Consider the following 18,119-nt stretch of genomic DNA (forward strand, 5'->3'; position numbering starts at 1 on the left):
GTGTGCAGAGCACTGTACTAAGTGCTTATAATTGAGAAGTGAAAGCCCCTAAGGGAATTACCTCCTGGTTTCTTGTAAGAAAAAACAAAAAAAAAAACAAAAAAAGCTCCCAAACAATAAAGCCCTGAAACAGCATGCAAGTGTACGCTTCATTTAAACTCAGTTAAGAACTCTTAAAATGACATTATGTAATTCCCAAGGAGTTTTTGCAAACTTTGAACCACTACAGGATAAAATGACAACTGAGACAAGGCCTAATTTTTGTGGAAATAATGGAGTTTCCAATTCTTGAGGTACTATTCTCCCTTTTTGATATATGCCAATGCAAGAATGCTGAAGTAAAAATGTCCTAACAGTTATTTACTGTCTATTAATTTACTACTCACTGGGGTTGATGTAGACTGTGTCAGATAAGACAGTCAGAGCTGCATGAACTGAAGCCAGGCTGGCCTGGTGCTGGGTTATTTAGTGCTTCGAACAGTGCTTGGCACATAGTAAGTGCTTAACAAATAGCATTATTATTATTATTATTATTATGTGGCTGGCTCCCCCATGTGACCTGTGGAGCAGATGATGTCTTGTGTAGAACTGTCCAGTCGTAGCATTACAGAATCACCAGCCAGAGTTGTGGAAGAAATGGAAGTTGTCTCGGTTTGTCTTGCATTCCCTGGCAGGCATTTCCTACTTCCTCTGGTCCCCAGAGTAAGCAGGAAGGTACTTTATGACAATAGTAATAATAATAATAATAATCATGGTATTTGTTAAGGGCTTACTATGTGCCGGGCACTGTTTTAAGCTCAGGGTAGATGCAAGGCATTTGGGTTGGACACAGCCCCTTCCTTCCTCTCCCCCTCGTCCCCCTCTCCATCCCCCTCATCTTACCTCCTTCCCTTCCCCACAGCACCTGTATATATGTATATGTGTTTGTACATGTTCATTACTCTATTTATTTATTTATTTTACTTGTACATATCTATTCTATTTATTTTATTTTGTTAGTATGTTTGGTTTTGTTCTCTGTCTCCCCATTTTAGACTGTGAGCCCACTGTTGGGTAGGGACTGTCTCTATATGTTGCCAACTTGTACTTCCCAAGCGCTTAGTACAGTGCTCTGCACACAGTAAGCGCTCAATAAATACGATTGATGATGATGATGATGATCCCCCCCCATAGAACTCACAGTCTTAATCCCCATTTTACAGATGAGGCCCAGAGAAGTTAAGCGACTTGCCCAAGGTCACTCAGCAGACAAGTGGCGGAGCTGGGAATAAGACTGTGAGCCCCCCGTGGGACAACCTGATCACCTTGTAACCTCCCCAGAGCTTAGAACAGTGCTTTGCACATAGTAAGCGCTTAGTAAATGCCATTATTGTTGTTATTATTATTATTATTATTAATCGGATATCTGAGTGGATCAGCTGAGCAGCCCCATCAGTTTCAGTCAATCAGTTGCAGCCACCCATTTCCAATCAACCCAGCAAAGGTGCAGGTATGCAGCATCACTATCCAGAATATGATGTATAAAGCGATAGAAATTATAACAGGATCCAGAGAGTCCCCCACTTCTTCACCCATTTGAACCCCCGAGGTTGGCAACATTTGAATTCTTGTCTGCCTGGTTGTGGATAAGTTTTCCTCACCCTATCAATCAGTGGTGTTTATTTAGCACTTGCTGTGGGCAGAGCACTATGCTTGGGAGAGTACAATACGACAGAGTTGGTAATAATAATAATAATAATGGTATTTATTAAGCGTTTACTATGTGCAAAGCACTGTTCTAAGCACTGGGGAGGTTGCAAGATGATCAGGTTGTCCCACGGGGGGCTCACAGTCTTCATCCCCATTTTACAGATGAGGTAACTGAGGCCCAGAGAAGTGAAGTGACTTGCCCAAAGTCACACAGCTGACAAGTGGCAGAGCCGGAATTTGAACCCGCGGCTTCTGACTCCAAAGCCCGGGCTGTCACCACTGAGCCACGCCACTTCTCTAGACATGTTCCCTGCCAAAAGGGAACTCAGTCTATGACAGATAAAACAATTGCAGCTCTTTTTCTCTCTGCTCGCTTTCCTGGGATAAATCTGGAAAGTCCAATGAGGGGGGAGCTCTTCTGTGGGAAGGTGGCTAGGGAAAAAGAAGCAGAATAGAAGCAGAGTGTAGATTTATTTCCTCTCCTTCTACTTGACTTTACCCTGGCAGGAAGAGAGCAAGAAGGGTAGCCTGCCCTGTTGTCCTGTGACATGTACTGCCCTACACACAATTAGGCGCTCAATAAAAACTACTGATTGACTGAGCGATTCTGACTTCTGTGAGTGGTCAAGTTTGAGGCTGATTTTGATCAACTTTCCTTAACTTCTTCTTGAGGAAGAACTGTTTTGATTTTCTTTGGCATGTGACATGTCCAGGACATTGTTGCAGTTTAACAAGTATTACATCTCCACTCTTCTCAGCAACCTTTGAAATAGCCACTTTGAGCTTTGAAAAGTCATCCGCATAGTTTCGTGTCTAATTGCCCAACTTGAGAAGCCCATTAATTAGTGCACTACTAGTATTTTCCAGACTAATCTATAAGGTCATGCCTATTTACAAAAAAAAAAAAAATCCAGATTATTTGGGAAAACTTTGGTAATGTGGATACCTCTTTGCGGGGGATCTGATTTCTAATTAGCGGATGGATTTCTTCAGTTAGAAATGGATTAGAAATGGATCTGGGAATATAAAAATCCGAATCCCCTAGTGAGGTGAGATAATGGGTTCAAGTCAACTTGCGGAGTAGCAATTTCACCAGACAGTACAGCGTACTAACTCAACTGAGTGTTGGATTCACCGGTTCTTGGTGTGAGATTAGCATGCAAGCAGTCCCTGGAAGATTTCTGAAAAACGAAACCTCCCTAAGGAAATTGGTGGGTCAAACAGCAGTTTATTATTATTATTTATAATTATTATTGTATTGGATAAGCACTTACTACGAGCACTGTATGAAGCCCTGGGGTAGATAGAAGTTAATCAGATCAGACACTATCCCTATCCCTACAGAATTGCAATTACCTGCTGTGGAAAAAGAGGACTTTAGAAATGGCAATAAAAAAAATTTTTCTTTTTGAGGGACATAGGTAGTCAAGGAATCTCCAGCTGCTCCCAATTCCTCTCCCACAGAAAGCATGTATCTTCTAAAATCCCATAAACTTAAGGGACTAAAGACCTGGCCTGTTTTTCCCCACTGATGGCACCTAAAAACCTAGTAAAGTCATTGCTCAGCAACAGACTCAGGCGGGGAGGCACAGTTGTGGCAGTGAAGTGTGTTGTCAACTTGTACTTCCCAAGCGCTTAGTACAGTGCTCTGCACACAGTAAGCGCTCAATAAATACGATTGAATGAATGAATGTGGCTTAGTGGAAAGAGCCCAGGCTTGGGAATCAGAGGACGTGGGTTCTGATCGCGGCTCCGCCACTTATCAGCTGTGTGACTTTGGGCAAGTCACTTAACTTCTCTGTGCCTCAGTTACCTCATCCGTAAAATGGTGATTAAGGCTGTGCACCCCCCGTGGGACAACCTGCTTACCTTGTATCTACCCCAGCACTTAGAACAGTGCTTGGCACATAGTAAGCGCTTACCAAACACCATCGTTATTATTTCTGTTTCTCGTTTCTAAATTCAAAGTTAATTCTTGGGGTTTTTTCCCCTGTGGACGTGCTACTCGGGGAAGATTTTTGGAGAGAAAAAGGGAGAACCTGTCACAGTCCTCTGGAGTCCTAGTTGGGACAGTGATAGAAAATCTCTTTCATTCTGCCCCTTGTCTGAATTTATCGGAAGCACTTAGTACAGTGCTCTGCACACAGTAAGTGCTCAATAAATACGATTGAAATTGGAATGTTCATGGCATCACTTCCGGACATCCTCTATTCCCCTGCCCTTGCTCTGTATCTTTTCTCCCTTTCTCTGAGGGCTGGTTACCTTTCTCCATCTCCTGCCTCCCTGGAACTCAGTGTAATTTCAGAAGAAGATGGACAACCTAATCTCTAAAGCATTGTCTTGCTTCAAGTGCACAGCAGGGTTAAATCCTTTTCAGGAAATCACAGGCACTTGTTTCCTCTACCCTTGTTTGCCTGATTGATCATCTGTTGCTTTGGGGATAAAAATCTATTTCCTTTGTTTATTTAGAGCTAAAGAAATATGCATCCAAATACAGTATAATTGAAGAGCCAAGTGTTGTGGTTGTGTGAAAATCGTCATTTACACTGTGTTGAATATTGGATATTTTTTGCACTGTTTCGTTTCAACTTGTATGTGTGTGTATGTGTATAAATAAACACATGCACAGATATATTATATGTGTAATATATACCTGTGCATGTGTGTATGTGTATAAATACATACACACACATATATGTATAATATATATGTATGCACATATGTATATGCACTGACATTTAATTTTTTAAATCTTCATATTCAAATGGTTAATAACATACTGAAATGTAAAATTATGACCACTGGGGAAATTATGCATGTGTAATGGAGGCAGAGTTTGATTTTATTGTTTTATATTATTGCTTTGCGGAAATAGAGAATACCTTGATGTTCCTAAATACTTCTCAACTATTTAGTTTCCTTACCCAAAAGTACATATATAGTGGTATCAGTGTTCTGTAAAGTGCCTCTTCAAAATATTGGGCTATTTATAACTAATGTATCTGGAATGCTTTCTTTGAGTTCTGTGGTTAATGAAAATTATGGCAGCTTTTTTTTTTGTGATCAATTTTGGTCAATAGTTTTCCAACTGGAAGGAAGCCTGGAGAAAGAAGTTACACACATTTGCTGCTATGGGTATTGCCATTTTTATGCTGGAATCTATAAATCCAATTTCAATTTTCTTAGCTTTGATTGTCTTGTCTTATACTGTCAAGTCACCTCCAAACCATAGTGACTCAGTAGACACACCTCCATCTGCACTCATCCTGGTAGTGTATCCCTAGAGTTTTCTTGCTAAAAATATGATTATTTATAAGCTCACCGTGGGCATGGAGTCTTTCTCCCAAATCTGTTGTATGGTACTCTCCGAAGCGCTTAGTACAGTACTGTGCACACACAGTAAGTGCAAAATAAATGCCACTGATGATAATAATAATAATGATAGCATTTATTAAATGCTTACTATGTACAAAGCACTGTTCTAAGCACTGGGGAAGTTACAGGGTGATCAGGTTGGGCTCACAGTCTTAATCCCTATTTTACAGATGAGGTCACTGAGGCCCAGAGAAGTTAAGTGACTTGCCCAAAGTCACACAGCTGGCAACTGGTGGAGCTGGGATTTGAACCCATGACCTCTGACTCTAAAGCCCGTGCTCTTTCCACTGAGCCACGCTGCTTCGATAATACAGCCCCCTTTTTTAAGGTGCTTTACTAAACACATTTCTTCTCCATCTACCTTGTGAATTCTTGAATCTTTCCCAAACGCTATCTCATTAGAGCAGCTTTGTTTTTCAAAAAAGCACAAATGGGATTATAGTGACTTCAAATAAGATTCAAAGCCGAAAACATCCATCTGAAACTGCAGGAAGAATTGATGGATGGGAACTGCCTGGAAGTTAAGAGGATATCAAGATGGAACCCTTTCCTATTTTATAGATTGAGATTGTAGTTCTGGCAAAGGAACACCTCGTTCTGGTTTTAGCGTAGGTATTTGATCCAAAATGATACGGAGATAGAATAAGTACTCGGGAAACATTATTATAAGGTTATCATAACGTATTTTTAAAGTTTAACCTTCAAGGAATGGCAAATTCTAGCATGGAACAGTCAAGCTTCAATCCGTAAAGCCGTGCTTTTATGTATCGACTCAAACCTAACTCTTGAATTTTGTTTTTAATGGTACTTGTTAAGTGCTCAACTATGCACCAAGCCCTGTACCAAGTACTGGGGTGGATTTAAGATAATTAGGTTGAACAAAATCCCCATTCCACAAAGGGCTCACATCTACGTTTTGGTGGCAATGTTTTCTCGATTTTTTAATCTGCTGGATACTGCTTTATTTTTCTAGCCTACACATTTCACACCAAATTAAGTGGGGAAGAGCCTTTCTTGAAAGGAGAACTCATAGGATTGCCCCTTGGCCTCAGGGAACAGCGAACGGATCATCAATTCTGAAGCGAGCATGAGAGCACAAAGGGACCCATAACATAAAAAGTCCTTCACGAAAGTCCTGTTTACTAAATAGTCTTTATTCCTGACTTTCCCTGCAGATATAACAAAGCCCTCCTCTCAGGCTTATTGAGTTGAAGATGTTTTGTGGTTTTAATGTCCAGATATTCCCCTTGTTTCTGGAAAGTGGACTGTGGAGATAAAGGCAAGCCCACAAAAGCTCAGCTCCCTTGTATGAGTTTAATATTCAGTTGCTCAAATAAGGGTTGTTAAAAGATGGAAATTGCTTAGTGTAAACCACTGAGGCTCTTAAGAAAGAAGGGGCAAGAAACTGTGATTAAAGTTTTATTTGCTGACACTCCTTAGCAATTTATGTTCAAGTGCTATTCCATTAATTAATGGCTAGTCATGAAATGCCATGTGTCAGCAATGAATCACTTACTTTTGTTGCTCTTCAATAGTATACGGATAATGAGCAAGGACAAGTCATATAATTAAAACCCGAAAATAGCCTTGCTGTAGGACACAATCAAGTGATAAACCTTGATTTCATTGATAGGCCAGATTAAAATGTTTTCCTCAGTGCCACTTTCCCAGCATAGAGAATGAAACATGAATTTTTTAAAAGTAAGATAATTAAGTAAATTAAAAAGACCTCTAAACACAAAATGCTCCTAAAGTAATTTAATAGTTGAATTTGAAAACTTCCAAGTAGGCCTCTAGAATGTGACCACCTAGATAGTTCTAAAGTATTTTGTTGGGTAGATGAATAACTAATGGCATAGCTTGGAATCTGTGGCCACAAAAAAATATGAGACTTGAAAAAGGGTCATCAAGAAGCAAACCTTGATTGATACTGTACTCCAATTTGCCTTCAATATCTGGGTTTATGAATGTGGTTGGAGGGACCAGAGAAATCTCTATTTTCATTTCTGATATCCCCTTCAAAATAGATGCATTCACTGGTCACATTTTCTACTTTCCCGAATACCTCAGGCCACCAACCATTTTCTAACCCTTGTCATGAAGTTCTTGATTAATTGTTTGACCACACTGGCATTTATTTTCCATCCAAGATAAAGTTGGAACTACCTGATTCTCAAGTAGGCTAATCATGCCATTATCGGGGTCACAAGGCAGAACCCCTTGTCTTCTGAATCCAACAGCCAGAGAACACACACTTGAATTCAATCTGGCTTTCACCAGCATTCATTCATTCATTCATTCAATCGTATTTATTGAGCGCTTACTGTGTGCAGAGCACTGTACTAAGCCCTTGGGAAGTACAAGTTGGCAATATGTAGAGACGGTCCCTACCCAACAATGGGCTCACAGTCTAGAAACGATACCGCCTTCAGTTGATGAGTATTACAATTATGAATTCCAATGGAAAATCCAATCAATCAATCAATCAATCGTATTTATTGAGCACTTACTGTGTGCAGATCACTGTACTAAGCGCTTGGGAAGTACAAGTTGGCAACACATAGAGACAGTCCCTACCCAACAGTGGGCTCACAGTCTAGAAGGGGGAGACAGAGAACAAAACCAAACATACTAACAAAATAAAATAAATAGAATAGATATGTGCAAGTAAAATAAATAAATAAATAAATAAATAAATAAATAGAATAATAAATATGGACAAACATATATACATATATACAGGTGCTGTGGGCAAGGGAAGGAAGTAAGATGGGGGGATGGAGAGGGGGAGAGGAAGGAAGGGGTTCAGTCTGGGAAGGCCTCCTGGAGGAGGTGAGCTCTCAGTAGGGCCTTGAAGGGAAGAAGAGAGCTAGCTTGGCGGATGTTCAGAGGGATTGGGGGCATTCCAGGCCCAGGGGATGACGTGGGCCGGGGGTCGATGGCGGGACAGACAAGAACGAAGCACGGTGAGGAGATTAGCAGCAGAGGAGCGGAGGGTGCAGGCTGGGTTGGAGAAGGAGAGAAGGGAGGTGAGGTAGGAAGGGGTGAGGTGATGGACAGCCTGGAAGCCCAGGGTGAGGAGTTTCTGCCTGATGCGCAGATTGATTGGTAGCCACTGGAGATTTTTGAGGAGGGGAGTAATATGCCCAGAGCGTTTCTGGACAAAGACAATCCGGGCAACAGCATGAAGTATGGATTGAAGTGGGGAGAGACACGAGGATGGGAGATCAGAGAGAAGGCTGATGCAGTAGTCCAGACGGGATAGGATGAGAGCTTGAACGAGCAGGGTAGCGGTATGGATGGAGAGGAAAGGGCAGATCTTGGCAGTGTTGCAGAGCTGAGACCTGCAGGTTTTGGTGACAGCTTGGATGTGAGGGGTGAACGAGAGAGCGGAGTTGAGGATGACACCAAGGTTGCGGGCTTGTGAGACGGGAAGGATGGTAGTGCCATCAACAGAGATGGGAAGGTCAGGGAGAGGGCAGGGTTTGGGAGGGAAGACAAGGAGTTCAGTCTTGGACATGTTGAGTTTTAGGTGGCGGGCAGACATCCAGATGGAGATGTCCTGAAGGCAGGAGGAGATGCGAGCCTGGAGAGAGGGGGAGAGAGCAGGGGCAGAGATGGAGATCTGGGTGTCATCAGCGTAGAGATGATAGTTGTGGAACTGATTACTGTACACCAGATACAACAGCGTGACTCAGTGGAAAGAGCATGAGCTTGGGAGTCAGAGGTTATCCATTCAATCGTATTTATTGAGTGCTTACTGTGTGCAGAGCACTGTACTAAGTGTTTGTACTGAGGTCATGGGTTCAAATTCTGGCTCCACCACATGTCTGCCGTGTGACCTTGGGCAAGTCACTTAACTTCTCTGAGCCTCAGTTAACCTCATCTGTAAAATGGGGATGAAGACTGTGAGCCCCCCGTGGGACAACCTGATCCCCTAGTATCCCCCTTGGTGCTTAGAACAGTGCTTCGCACATAGTAAGCGCTTAACAAATGCCATCGTTATCGTACTCCTAATTTTTTGCAAAACTAAGTCAAATTGTTTTTTACCATTATCCACCAAGTGAGGACAAGACAAATCGTGTTGTGTGGTTAGAATATCTGAGTTTTTAGTAAAGAACCAGGTCCTAGACAATCAGAATGCCCATGTTTACATTTTTTAATCAATGAAACTAGGGTGATAGAGATTATTTCTTGTTTTTTAGGAATGTTGATCAACAGGCAATGTAATTTAATGCCCTACTCTTTTGATTTCACTGCCCATTTTGCCATCTTGGGAAATGACACAGCAGCAAGTCGGCACGGAGAGGATGCCTTCTTGGAAATGGACAATTATTATTTTTTCTAGTAGTCGGCTAAATTAATGCAAGTACAGACTTTTGCTTTGATGCTTTATCTTTATGAAAGTTGCCTTAATGGAGGGCAATTATGGTAATTTGAATTAGGGATGGAATTATGGTAATTGAAAACTTCTACTGTGACAGGTATTTATAAAACCCTGGTGTTCTAGTGCAGTTTAGCATAGCTATTAAATTCATGATAATTAATGGTTGTTTTTTTCCCCCAAAGTAGCTGAAAGGAAATGAGAACAAAAAATAAAATTTGACAGTGTAAGAACAGAATTGGCAAAGACATCAAAAACTACAGTCAATACAAAAAAACATAACTATAAGAATGGCCTCGGCCTTTTTAAATAGGAAATCAGAAGGAAAGCACAGCTTTGTTTGCTACAGTTGTTACAGATGTGCTTTTGGTCTGCAACATAGAGATGTTACAATGCAAGATGGAATGGACGGGAGACAGTGGATTATTCCTCCTAGTCAGGAAATCAAACATATCTGTGAAAGGAAAGACGGAGACGAGAAAGTCTGCAACATCAGAGAGAAGTAAGCGATGGCGGGATTGATTTAATTAAATGAATAACGGCATTGTACAGATCAGAATTTCCTGGGTGATGCTCTATAAATGGCAGTCCAAACCGGTCCCAAGAAGGGGAGAGCATCTAATAATACTAATAATAATTGTGGTATTTGTTAAGCACTTACTATGTGCTAGGCACTGTACTAAATGCTGGGATAATAATAATAATAATGGTATTTATTAAGCGCTTACTATGTGCAAAGCACTGTTCTAAGCACTGGAGAGGTTACAAGGTGATCAGGTTGTCCCACGGGGGGTTCACAGTCTTCATCCCCATTTTACAGATGAGGGAACTGAGGCCCAGAGAAGTGAAGTAACTTGCCCAAAGTCACTCTGGAGTAGATACAAGCAAATTGGGTTAACTCAGTCCTTGCCCCACATTACAGATTCATTTATTCATTCATTCAATCGTATTTATTGAGCGCTTACTGTGTGCAGAGCACTGTACTAAGCGCTTGGGAAGTACAGGTTGGCAACATATAGAGACGGTCCCTACCGAACAACAGGCTCACAGTCTAGAAGGGGGGAGACAGACAACAAAACAAAACATGTGGACAGGTGTCAGGTCATCAGAATAAATAGAAATAAAACTAGATGCACATCATTAACAGAATAAATAGAACAGTAGATATGTGCAAGAATGTACAGATGAGGCACATTAATCCCCATTTTACAGATGAGGGAACTGAGGCACCGAAAAGTTAAGGGATTGGCCCAAAGTAACGTGGCAGACAAGTGGCAGAGCGAGGATTAGAACCCAGGTCCTTCTGACTCCCAAACCCACGCTGTATCCACTAAGCCACATTACTTCTCAGAGAAGCTTCTTAGAGACGCAGTGTGGCTCAGTGGAAAGAGCCCGGGCTTTGGAGTCGGAGGTCATGGGTTCAAATCCCAGCTCCGCCACATGTCTGCTGGGTGACCTTGGGAAGTCACTTAACTTCTCTGAGCCCCAGTTATCTCATCTGTAGAATGGGATGAAGACTGTGAGCCCTATGTGGGACAACCTGATCACCATGTATCCCCCCCAGCGCTTAGAACAGTTCTTTGCATATAGTAAGCACTTAACAAATGCCAACATTATTATTATTATTATTAGTCTCACAGCTTCTAGAATGCCTGTAATAATCACCAACCACAAGCTTCATACTAGTTCAGTGTTGATGCATTCACTAATCTTGCTGTGTGGTATGGCTATGTTCCATTTTGCCGCTTTGATACAGAACTTCCTGCTGTAATTCTCCTCATTTAACACTCTCTCACCGTAGTGTTTATCACATCTTAATGCCACTATTAATGGCATCTTAATGTCATTATTTCTTAGAAAGCTCCCTCTCTTCCCAATGACATTCTGGTTTTGCTATACATTTTTCCTCTCCTCCTTCCCATCACCCCCCGACCCGCCCTGCCTCCTTCCCCTCCCCACAGCACCTGTATATATGTTTGTACAGATTTATTACTCTATTTATCTTGTATATATTTACTCTTCTATTCATTTTGCTAATTAATTCATTCAGTCGTATTTATTGAGCACTTACTGTGTGCAGAGCACTGTACTAAGCACTTGGGAAGTACAAGTTAATGAGGTGCATTTAGCTTTAATTCCATTTGTTCTGACGACTGGACACCTGTCCACGTGTTTTGTTTTGTTCTGTTGTCTGTTTCCCCCCTTCTAGACTGGGGACCATGTCTATATGTTGCCAACTTGTACTTCCAGCACTCAGTACAGTGCTCTGCACACAGTAAGCGCTCAATAAATACGATTGAATGAATGAATGAATTGCAGAGTTTACCGTGGCTCAAACACCTCTCTCCTATCTTCTGTGCCTTTTCCAAGATTCACTGAGCTTTAATTTCAGTCATTCAACTGGCCGTATTTATCGAGTGCTTACTCAGAGAAACAGTGCGGCTTTGTGAATAGAGCACGGGCCTGGGAGTAAGAAGGACCTGGGTTCTAATTCTGGCTCTGCCACGTGTCTACTGTATGGCCTTGGACAATTCACTTAACTTCTCCGGACCTCGGCTTCCTCATCTGTAAAATGGGGATTAATAATAATACTAATGATGGCATTTATTAAGCGCTTACTATGTGCAAAGCACTGTTCTAAGCACTGGGGAGGTTACAAGGTGATGAGGTTGTCCCACGGGGGGCTCACAGTCTTAATCCCCATTTTACAGATGAGGGAACTGAGGCCCAGAGAAGTGAAGTGACTTGCCCAAAGTCACACCGCTGACAATTGGTGGAGCCGGGGTTTGAACCCATGACCTGTGACTCCAAAGCCCGGGCTCTTTCCACTGAGCCACGCTGCTTCTCTATTGGTTAAGAACTTGCTATGTACTAAGCAGTGGGGTAGATAAAAGTTAAGTAGATTGGACACAGTCCCTGTCCCAGGTGGGGCTCACTAATCCCCGTTTTATAGATGAGGTGACTGAGGCACAGAAAATCAAGTGACTTGCCTAAAGTCATACAGCAGAGGAGTGGCGGAGCCGGGATTAGAACCCATGTCCTCTGTCTCCCAAGGTCGTTCGCTTCCCATTAGGCAGTACTGCTTCTCGATTAAAAGCACGAGCCCCATGTGAGACCAGGACTGCATCCTCTTAATAATAATAATAATAATAATAATGGGATTTATTAAGTGTTTACTATGTGCCAAGCACTGTTCTAAGTGCTGGGGAGGTTAGAAGGTGATCAGGTTGTCCCACGGGGGGCTCACAGTCTTCATCCCCATTTGACAGAAGAGGTAACTGAGGCCCAGAGAAGTGAAGTGACTTGCCCAGAGTCACACAGGTGACAATTGGTAGAGCTGAGATTTGAACCCATGACCTCTGACTCCAAAGCCGAGCCATGCTGCTTCTCTGATGTTTAGAACAGTGCTTGGCCCAGAGTAAGCACTTAACAAGTACCATTAATTATTACACGGTACTAAGTGCTTGGCATAGTACAATAAAGCAGAGTTAGCGGAAAGCGTTCCCTGCCACAATCAATCAATCAATCAATCATATTTATTGAGCGCTTACTGTGTGCAGAGCACTGTACTAAGTGCTTGGGAAGCACAAGTTGGTGTACAATGAGCACAGTGAGCACAATGAGCGTACAGTCTAGACAGACATTAATATAAATAATTTGAATGAGGAGATTTAAAAACTGTTTTAACAGCACTTTTATAACTGCTTGGAATTAGATAACAGCCTATAGTGAGTGCAAGGTGTCAGCTGTGTGACTTTGGGCAAGTCACTTCACTTCTCTGTGCCTCAGTTCCCTCATCTGTAAAATGGGGATTAAGACTGTGATCCCCAGAATGAGCCCCTTCCTTCCTCTCCCCCTCATCCCCCTCTCCATCCCCCCATCTTACCTCCTTCCCTTCCCCACAGCACCTGTATATATGTATATATGTTTGTACATATTTATTACTCTATTTATTTATTTATTTTATTTGTACATATCTATTCTATTTTATTTTGTTAGTATGTTTGGTTTTGTTCTCTGTCTCCCCCTTTTAGACTGTGAGCCCACTGTTGGGTAGGGACTGTCTCTATGTGTTGCCAATTTGTACTTCCCAAGCGCTTAGTACAGTGCTCTGCACATAGTAAGCGCTCAATAAATACGATTGATGATGATGATGACAACATGAGAAGGGAGGAAGAAGTGAAGCCCCCTCATTCTTTTTCTTTTTCTACCACCTTTACTGACTCTAACGTGGCCACAGGGATGAATTGAAGAAGGAGTCATTCATTCATTTATTCAATCGTATTTACTGAGCGCTTACTGTGTGCAGAGCACTGTACTAAGCGCTTGGGAAGTACAAGTCGGCAACATATAGAGACAGTCCCTACCCCACAACGGGCTCACAGTTTAAAAGGGGGAGACAGACAACAAAACAAAACATGTAGACAGGTGTCAAAATCGTCAGAACAAATAGAATTAAAGCCATATGCACATCATTAACAAAATAAATAGAATAGTAATATGGACAAGTAAAATAAATAGAATGATAAACCTGTAGAAATCTATATACAGGTGATCCAAAGTCTTGAGGGCAGAAGTGTTCGAGGTACTGAGATCACCTCTGATGCTTTCTTAATAATTGCGGTATTTCTTAAATATTTTCAATGTGCCAAGCACTGTACTAAGTCCTGGGGTTGATACAAGATAATCAGGTTGGACACAGTCCCTGCCCTAAATGGGATTCACAGACTAAGGAGGAGAGAGATCGTGTTGGATCCCTGTTTGATAGTTGAGGACACTGAGTCGCAGAGAAGCTTACTGTGTGCAGAGCACTGTACTAAGCATTTGGGAAAGTCACAGAAGACAAGTGGCAGGGTCAGGATTAAAACCCAGAACCTCCGGCTCTGAGGCCTGTGTTTTTTTTCCACTAGGTCATATCCTACCTTTGGTGTCCTATGTAGCAAATAGATAATTTGAAGGCTCTGTAATTTGAAGTACACAGGCTTATGTGTGGCAAAGTCACGGCAAGCTAAATTGCTGTGATGTTTTGGGGAACAGTTTTCAAACTCTCTGTCCATTTCTGAGCTTTCAAAGATGAGAAAATTAAATTCCCTGGGTTTACAAAGCACTGTTTCCTTCACAGACTGAAAGAGTTCACACTTAATGTTTTAATGCCAGTTTGCAGGTTAGGTAACTGAAGCCAGGAAGATTGAATGATTTTCCCAAGTGAATCAATCAATTATTGGTATATATTGAGTGCTTACGAGGCGCAGAGCACTGTTCTTAGCGCTTGGAAGAGTAAAGTACAACAGAATTAGCTGACATGTTCCCTGTCCATAATGATCTTACAATCTAGAGAAAGACAAAATTGGGGTAAGAATCTTAGCCCAAGGCTGAATCCACTAGATAATGTTGCTTGTTGAGACCCTGCCTCTTTTGGCGTTTTCTAAGAATTTCTTGAGGTATCAGTTACAGAAGAAGCAAAAATTGGAACAAATTGCTGTAACGAGCAAATTTCTGCTGTCAAGGAATTGAGAATTTAAGCTCTAAGGATGATCGTGTCTTCAGAAATTCCCAGAGACTGATCAGGTAACATGTGCAGCCCATTTTGACATGGAACCAACCCATAGTACCGGGAAAGATCCAGGGAGAGATTTTACTGCCTGTTTTGTAGAAGTCCTAAATGGCTCTTAAGTTTGTTTGGTTCCACTGAAACGGGGACATTTCTGGAAAATAGAACCGCTAATCCTGAATGGTGTCTGTGTAGTTGACACCAGAAATGTCTCCCTGACTTCTCCGTATGCTTCTCCAGCAGTCTCTGTTCATGAAATATACAACACTGTCCTGAGTAATAATGCAAGGTAATTGACCTAATCTACATCAATGCTTGTAATGATCAGTCATTCAAGGTCTTATGTGAGGTGTCTGGGACATGTGAATTAGGGTCGCCTTCCTCCAGAGAGCTTTGAGTCAGGTTAAAGATTTGAATGAAATGATGAAATGCTCATCTCTCAAAATAGGAAGTCTGATTTCTTCATCTTGGTGGTACAATTTCCATATTTTCATGACATACATGACATACTGATTCGATACATCTAAAGAGACAATAAATCTGTACATATCCGTCTGCTTCATTTCTCCCAGCGGGGCACGCAGTCTTTTTGCGGTAGTTCAAAAATAAACAGATCCTTCATTTTCTCATTTTGCTTTAGCTAAATGACGATGCTCTAGCCAAGAGGTTCTGTTAAAAGTTGTAAAAGAACAAGTGTGAAGGAACAACAATTTCAAGGCCTAAATAAGAGAAACTACACCTACATAGTCAAAGACACTTTTGTTTGGAATGGAGAAATTCTAGCACAGTTTGAAGGAGCCTAGATTTCTGGTTGAGTTTGCTGGATTATGATGACCCTAATGGTCAGTGATCTCCACACTACATTTAAGAAATTTTTGCAACAATTTCTAAACTCACCAGAAATTATATTTCTTTTCCCCTTTCTCTTTCCCACCCATATGTTTAATCATATTATTTAGCATTTGGTATGCCCCAGTTGCTCCTAATAAATCAAGGCAAACCAGCCCAATTGCCACCTATATCACTTAAGCATTTATGGCCACTCTCAGCAATTATATTGATATGTGTATTCAGTTGTGCAGTATATTCAGTTGTTTATTCTGCTTTGTCCTGATACTTCATCCTGGATAGTCACTCCACGAGAATAAAATATTTCCCTTCCTCCGGTTTCTACTATTTGTAAATAATTTTTATATTTATTTCCCCTATTAGATTGTAAGGTCCTTTTGAACAGGAAATGCTTATTTTATTTCTGGCATACTTTTCCAAGTGCTTAATACAGTACTGTGCACTCAGGTGAATAAATACCACTGATTGATTGCTTTATAAAGAGACTGAAGTTCATGCACTCAGATGAATAAATACCACTGATTAATTGCTTTATAAAGAGACTGAAGATCATAAACTGCACTTCATATCCATATAAGTAAATACATAGCTACCTAAAGACATATTTATAATTGCTGAAGTCCCAATGAATGCACTTAGTACGATTGATTATGGAGGAATATTATATAATTATTTACGGAAGAAAGGAAAAAATAGATTAACCTTAATATTAATGGAAGCAGTGTGACCTAGTGGAAAGAGGACAGCCTGGGAGTCAGAAGTCCCGGATTCAAATTCCAGCTCCTCCACTCACCTGCTGTGTGACCTCGGGCAAGTCACTTCATTTCTCTGTGCATTGGCTGCCTCATCTGAAAAATGGGAATTCAATACCTGTTCTCCCTCCTACTTGCTCTGTGAACACCATGTGGGATCTGATTATCCCGTATCAACTCTAGCACTCAGTCTCATGCTTGGAAAATGGTAAGGGCTTAACAAATTTTTGTATTACCACTCTTTATTATTATTTCTATTATTATTATTATTATTTTAATAGAGCAGGAAGGCAGAACTGCACACATTAGAATTTGACCAGGACATGACAAAACACCTTCTTGTAAATATGCAAAAGGCCGTGATATTTTTTAATTGCCAATAGTTGATACTGATACAAACCTTTGGAAATGTGACCCCTTCAGCAGCAAGTACTGAGTGGGTGGTAAGAAAAGGGCACTGTTCTAAGGAAGGGTAACAGTGCAACTGAGTGGGTAAGCATGATCCCTGCCCTCGGGGAGCTTACAGTATAGGGAGGAGACAGATATTAAAATAAATAACAGATCACAGAGAAGCAACGTGGCTCAATGGAAAGAGCCCGGGCTTTGGAGTCAGAGGTCATGGGTTCAAATCCCGGCTCTGCTAATTGCCAACTGTGTGAACTTGGGCAAGTCACTTAAGTTCTCTGGGCCTCAGTGACCTCATCTGGAAAATGGGGATTAGGACTGTGAGCCCCCCATGGGACAACCTTATCACCTTGTAACCTCCCCAGTGCTTAGAACAGTGCTTTGCAAATAGTAAGAGCTTAATAAATGCCATTATTATTATTATTATTAATGAGGAAGCATCAGAGTAAACGGGTAAGTAGTGTGAGTAGGGTGAGTAGGGTGTGCTTAGGGGTACAGACCCAAATGCATAGATGATCCAAAATGGAAGGAGAATGGAACAGAAGTCAGACAAGACTTCTTTGAGGAAATGTGATTTTAGTAGGGCTCTGAAGATGGGAAGAGTGGAGATCTGCTGGATGTGAAGGGGAAAGGAGATCCAGGGAGGAGGGAGGATTAGAGAAGCAGCGTGGCTCAGTGGAAAAAGCCTGGGCTTTGGAGTCAGAGGTCATGGGTTTGAATCCCAGCGCTGCCAACTGTCAGCTATGTGACTTTGGGCAAGTCACTTCACTTCTCTGGGCCTCAGTTATCTCATCTGGAAAATGGAGAATTAAAACTGTGAGCCCCCCATGGGACAGCCTGATCACCTTGTAACCTCCCCAGGGCTTAGAACAGTGCTTTGAACCTAGTAAGTGCTTAACTAATTACCATCATCATCATCATGTGAGCAAGGGGTTGTTGGTGAGAGAGACAAGCTTGGTGTTAGAGGAGCAAAGCATGTGGGCTAGATTATAATGGGAGAAGGGCAAGAGGATGGGGTGAGCTTATTGAGTTCCTTAAAACCTACGGTAAGGAGTTTCTGCTTGATGCATAGATGGATGGGCACCGGCTCGAGGTTTTTGAGGAGTGGGGAGAC

This window comes from Tachyglossus aculeatus, chromosome 14, assembly GCF_015852505.1.
Source record: "Tachyglossus aculeatus isolate mTacAcu1 chromosome 14, mTacAcu1.pri, whole genome shotgun sequence".
In the NCBI taxonomy this organism is placed as follows: Eukaryota; Metazoa; Chordata; class Mammalia; order Monotremata; family Tachyglossidae; genus Tachyglossus; species Tachyglossus aculeatus.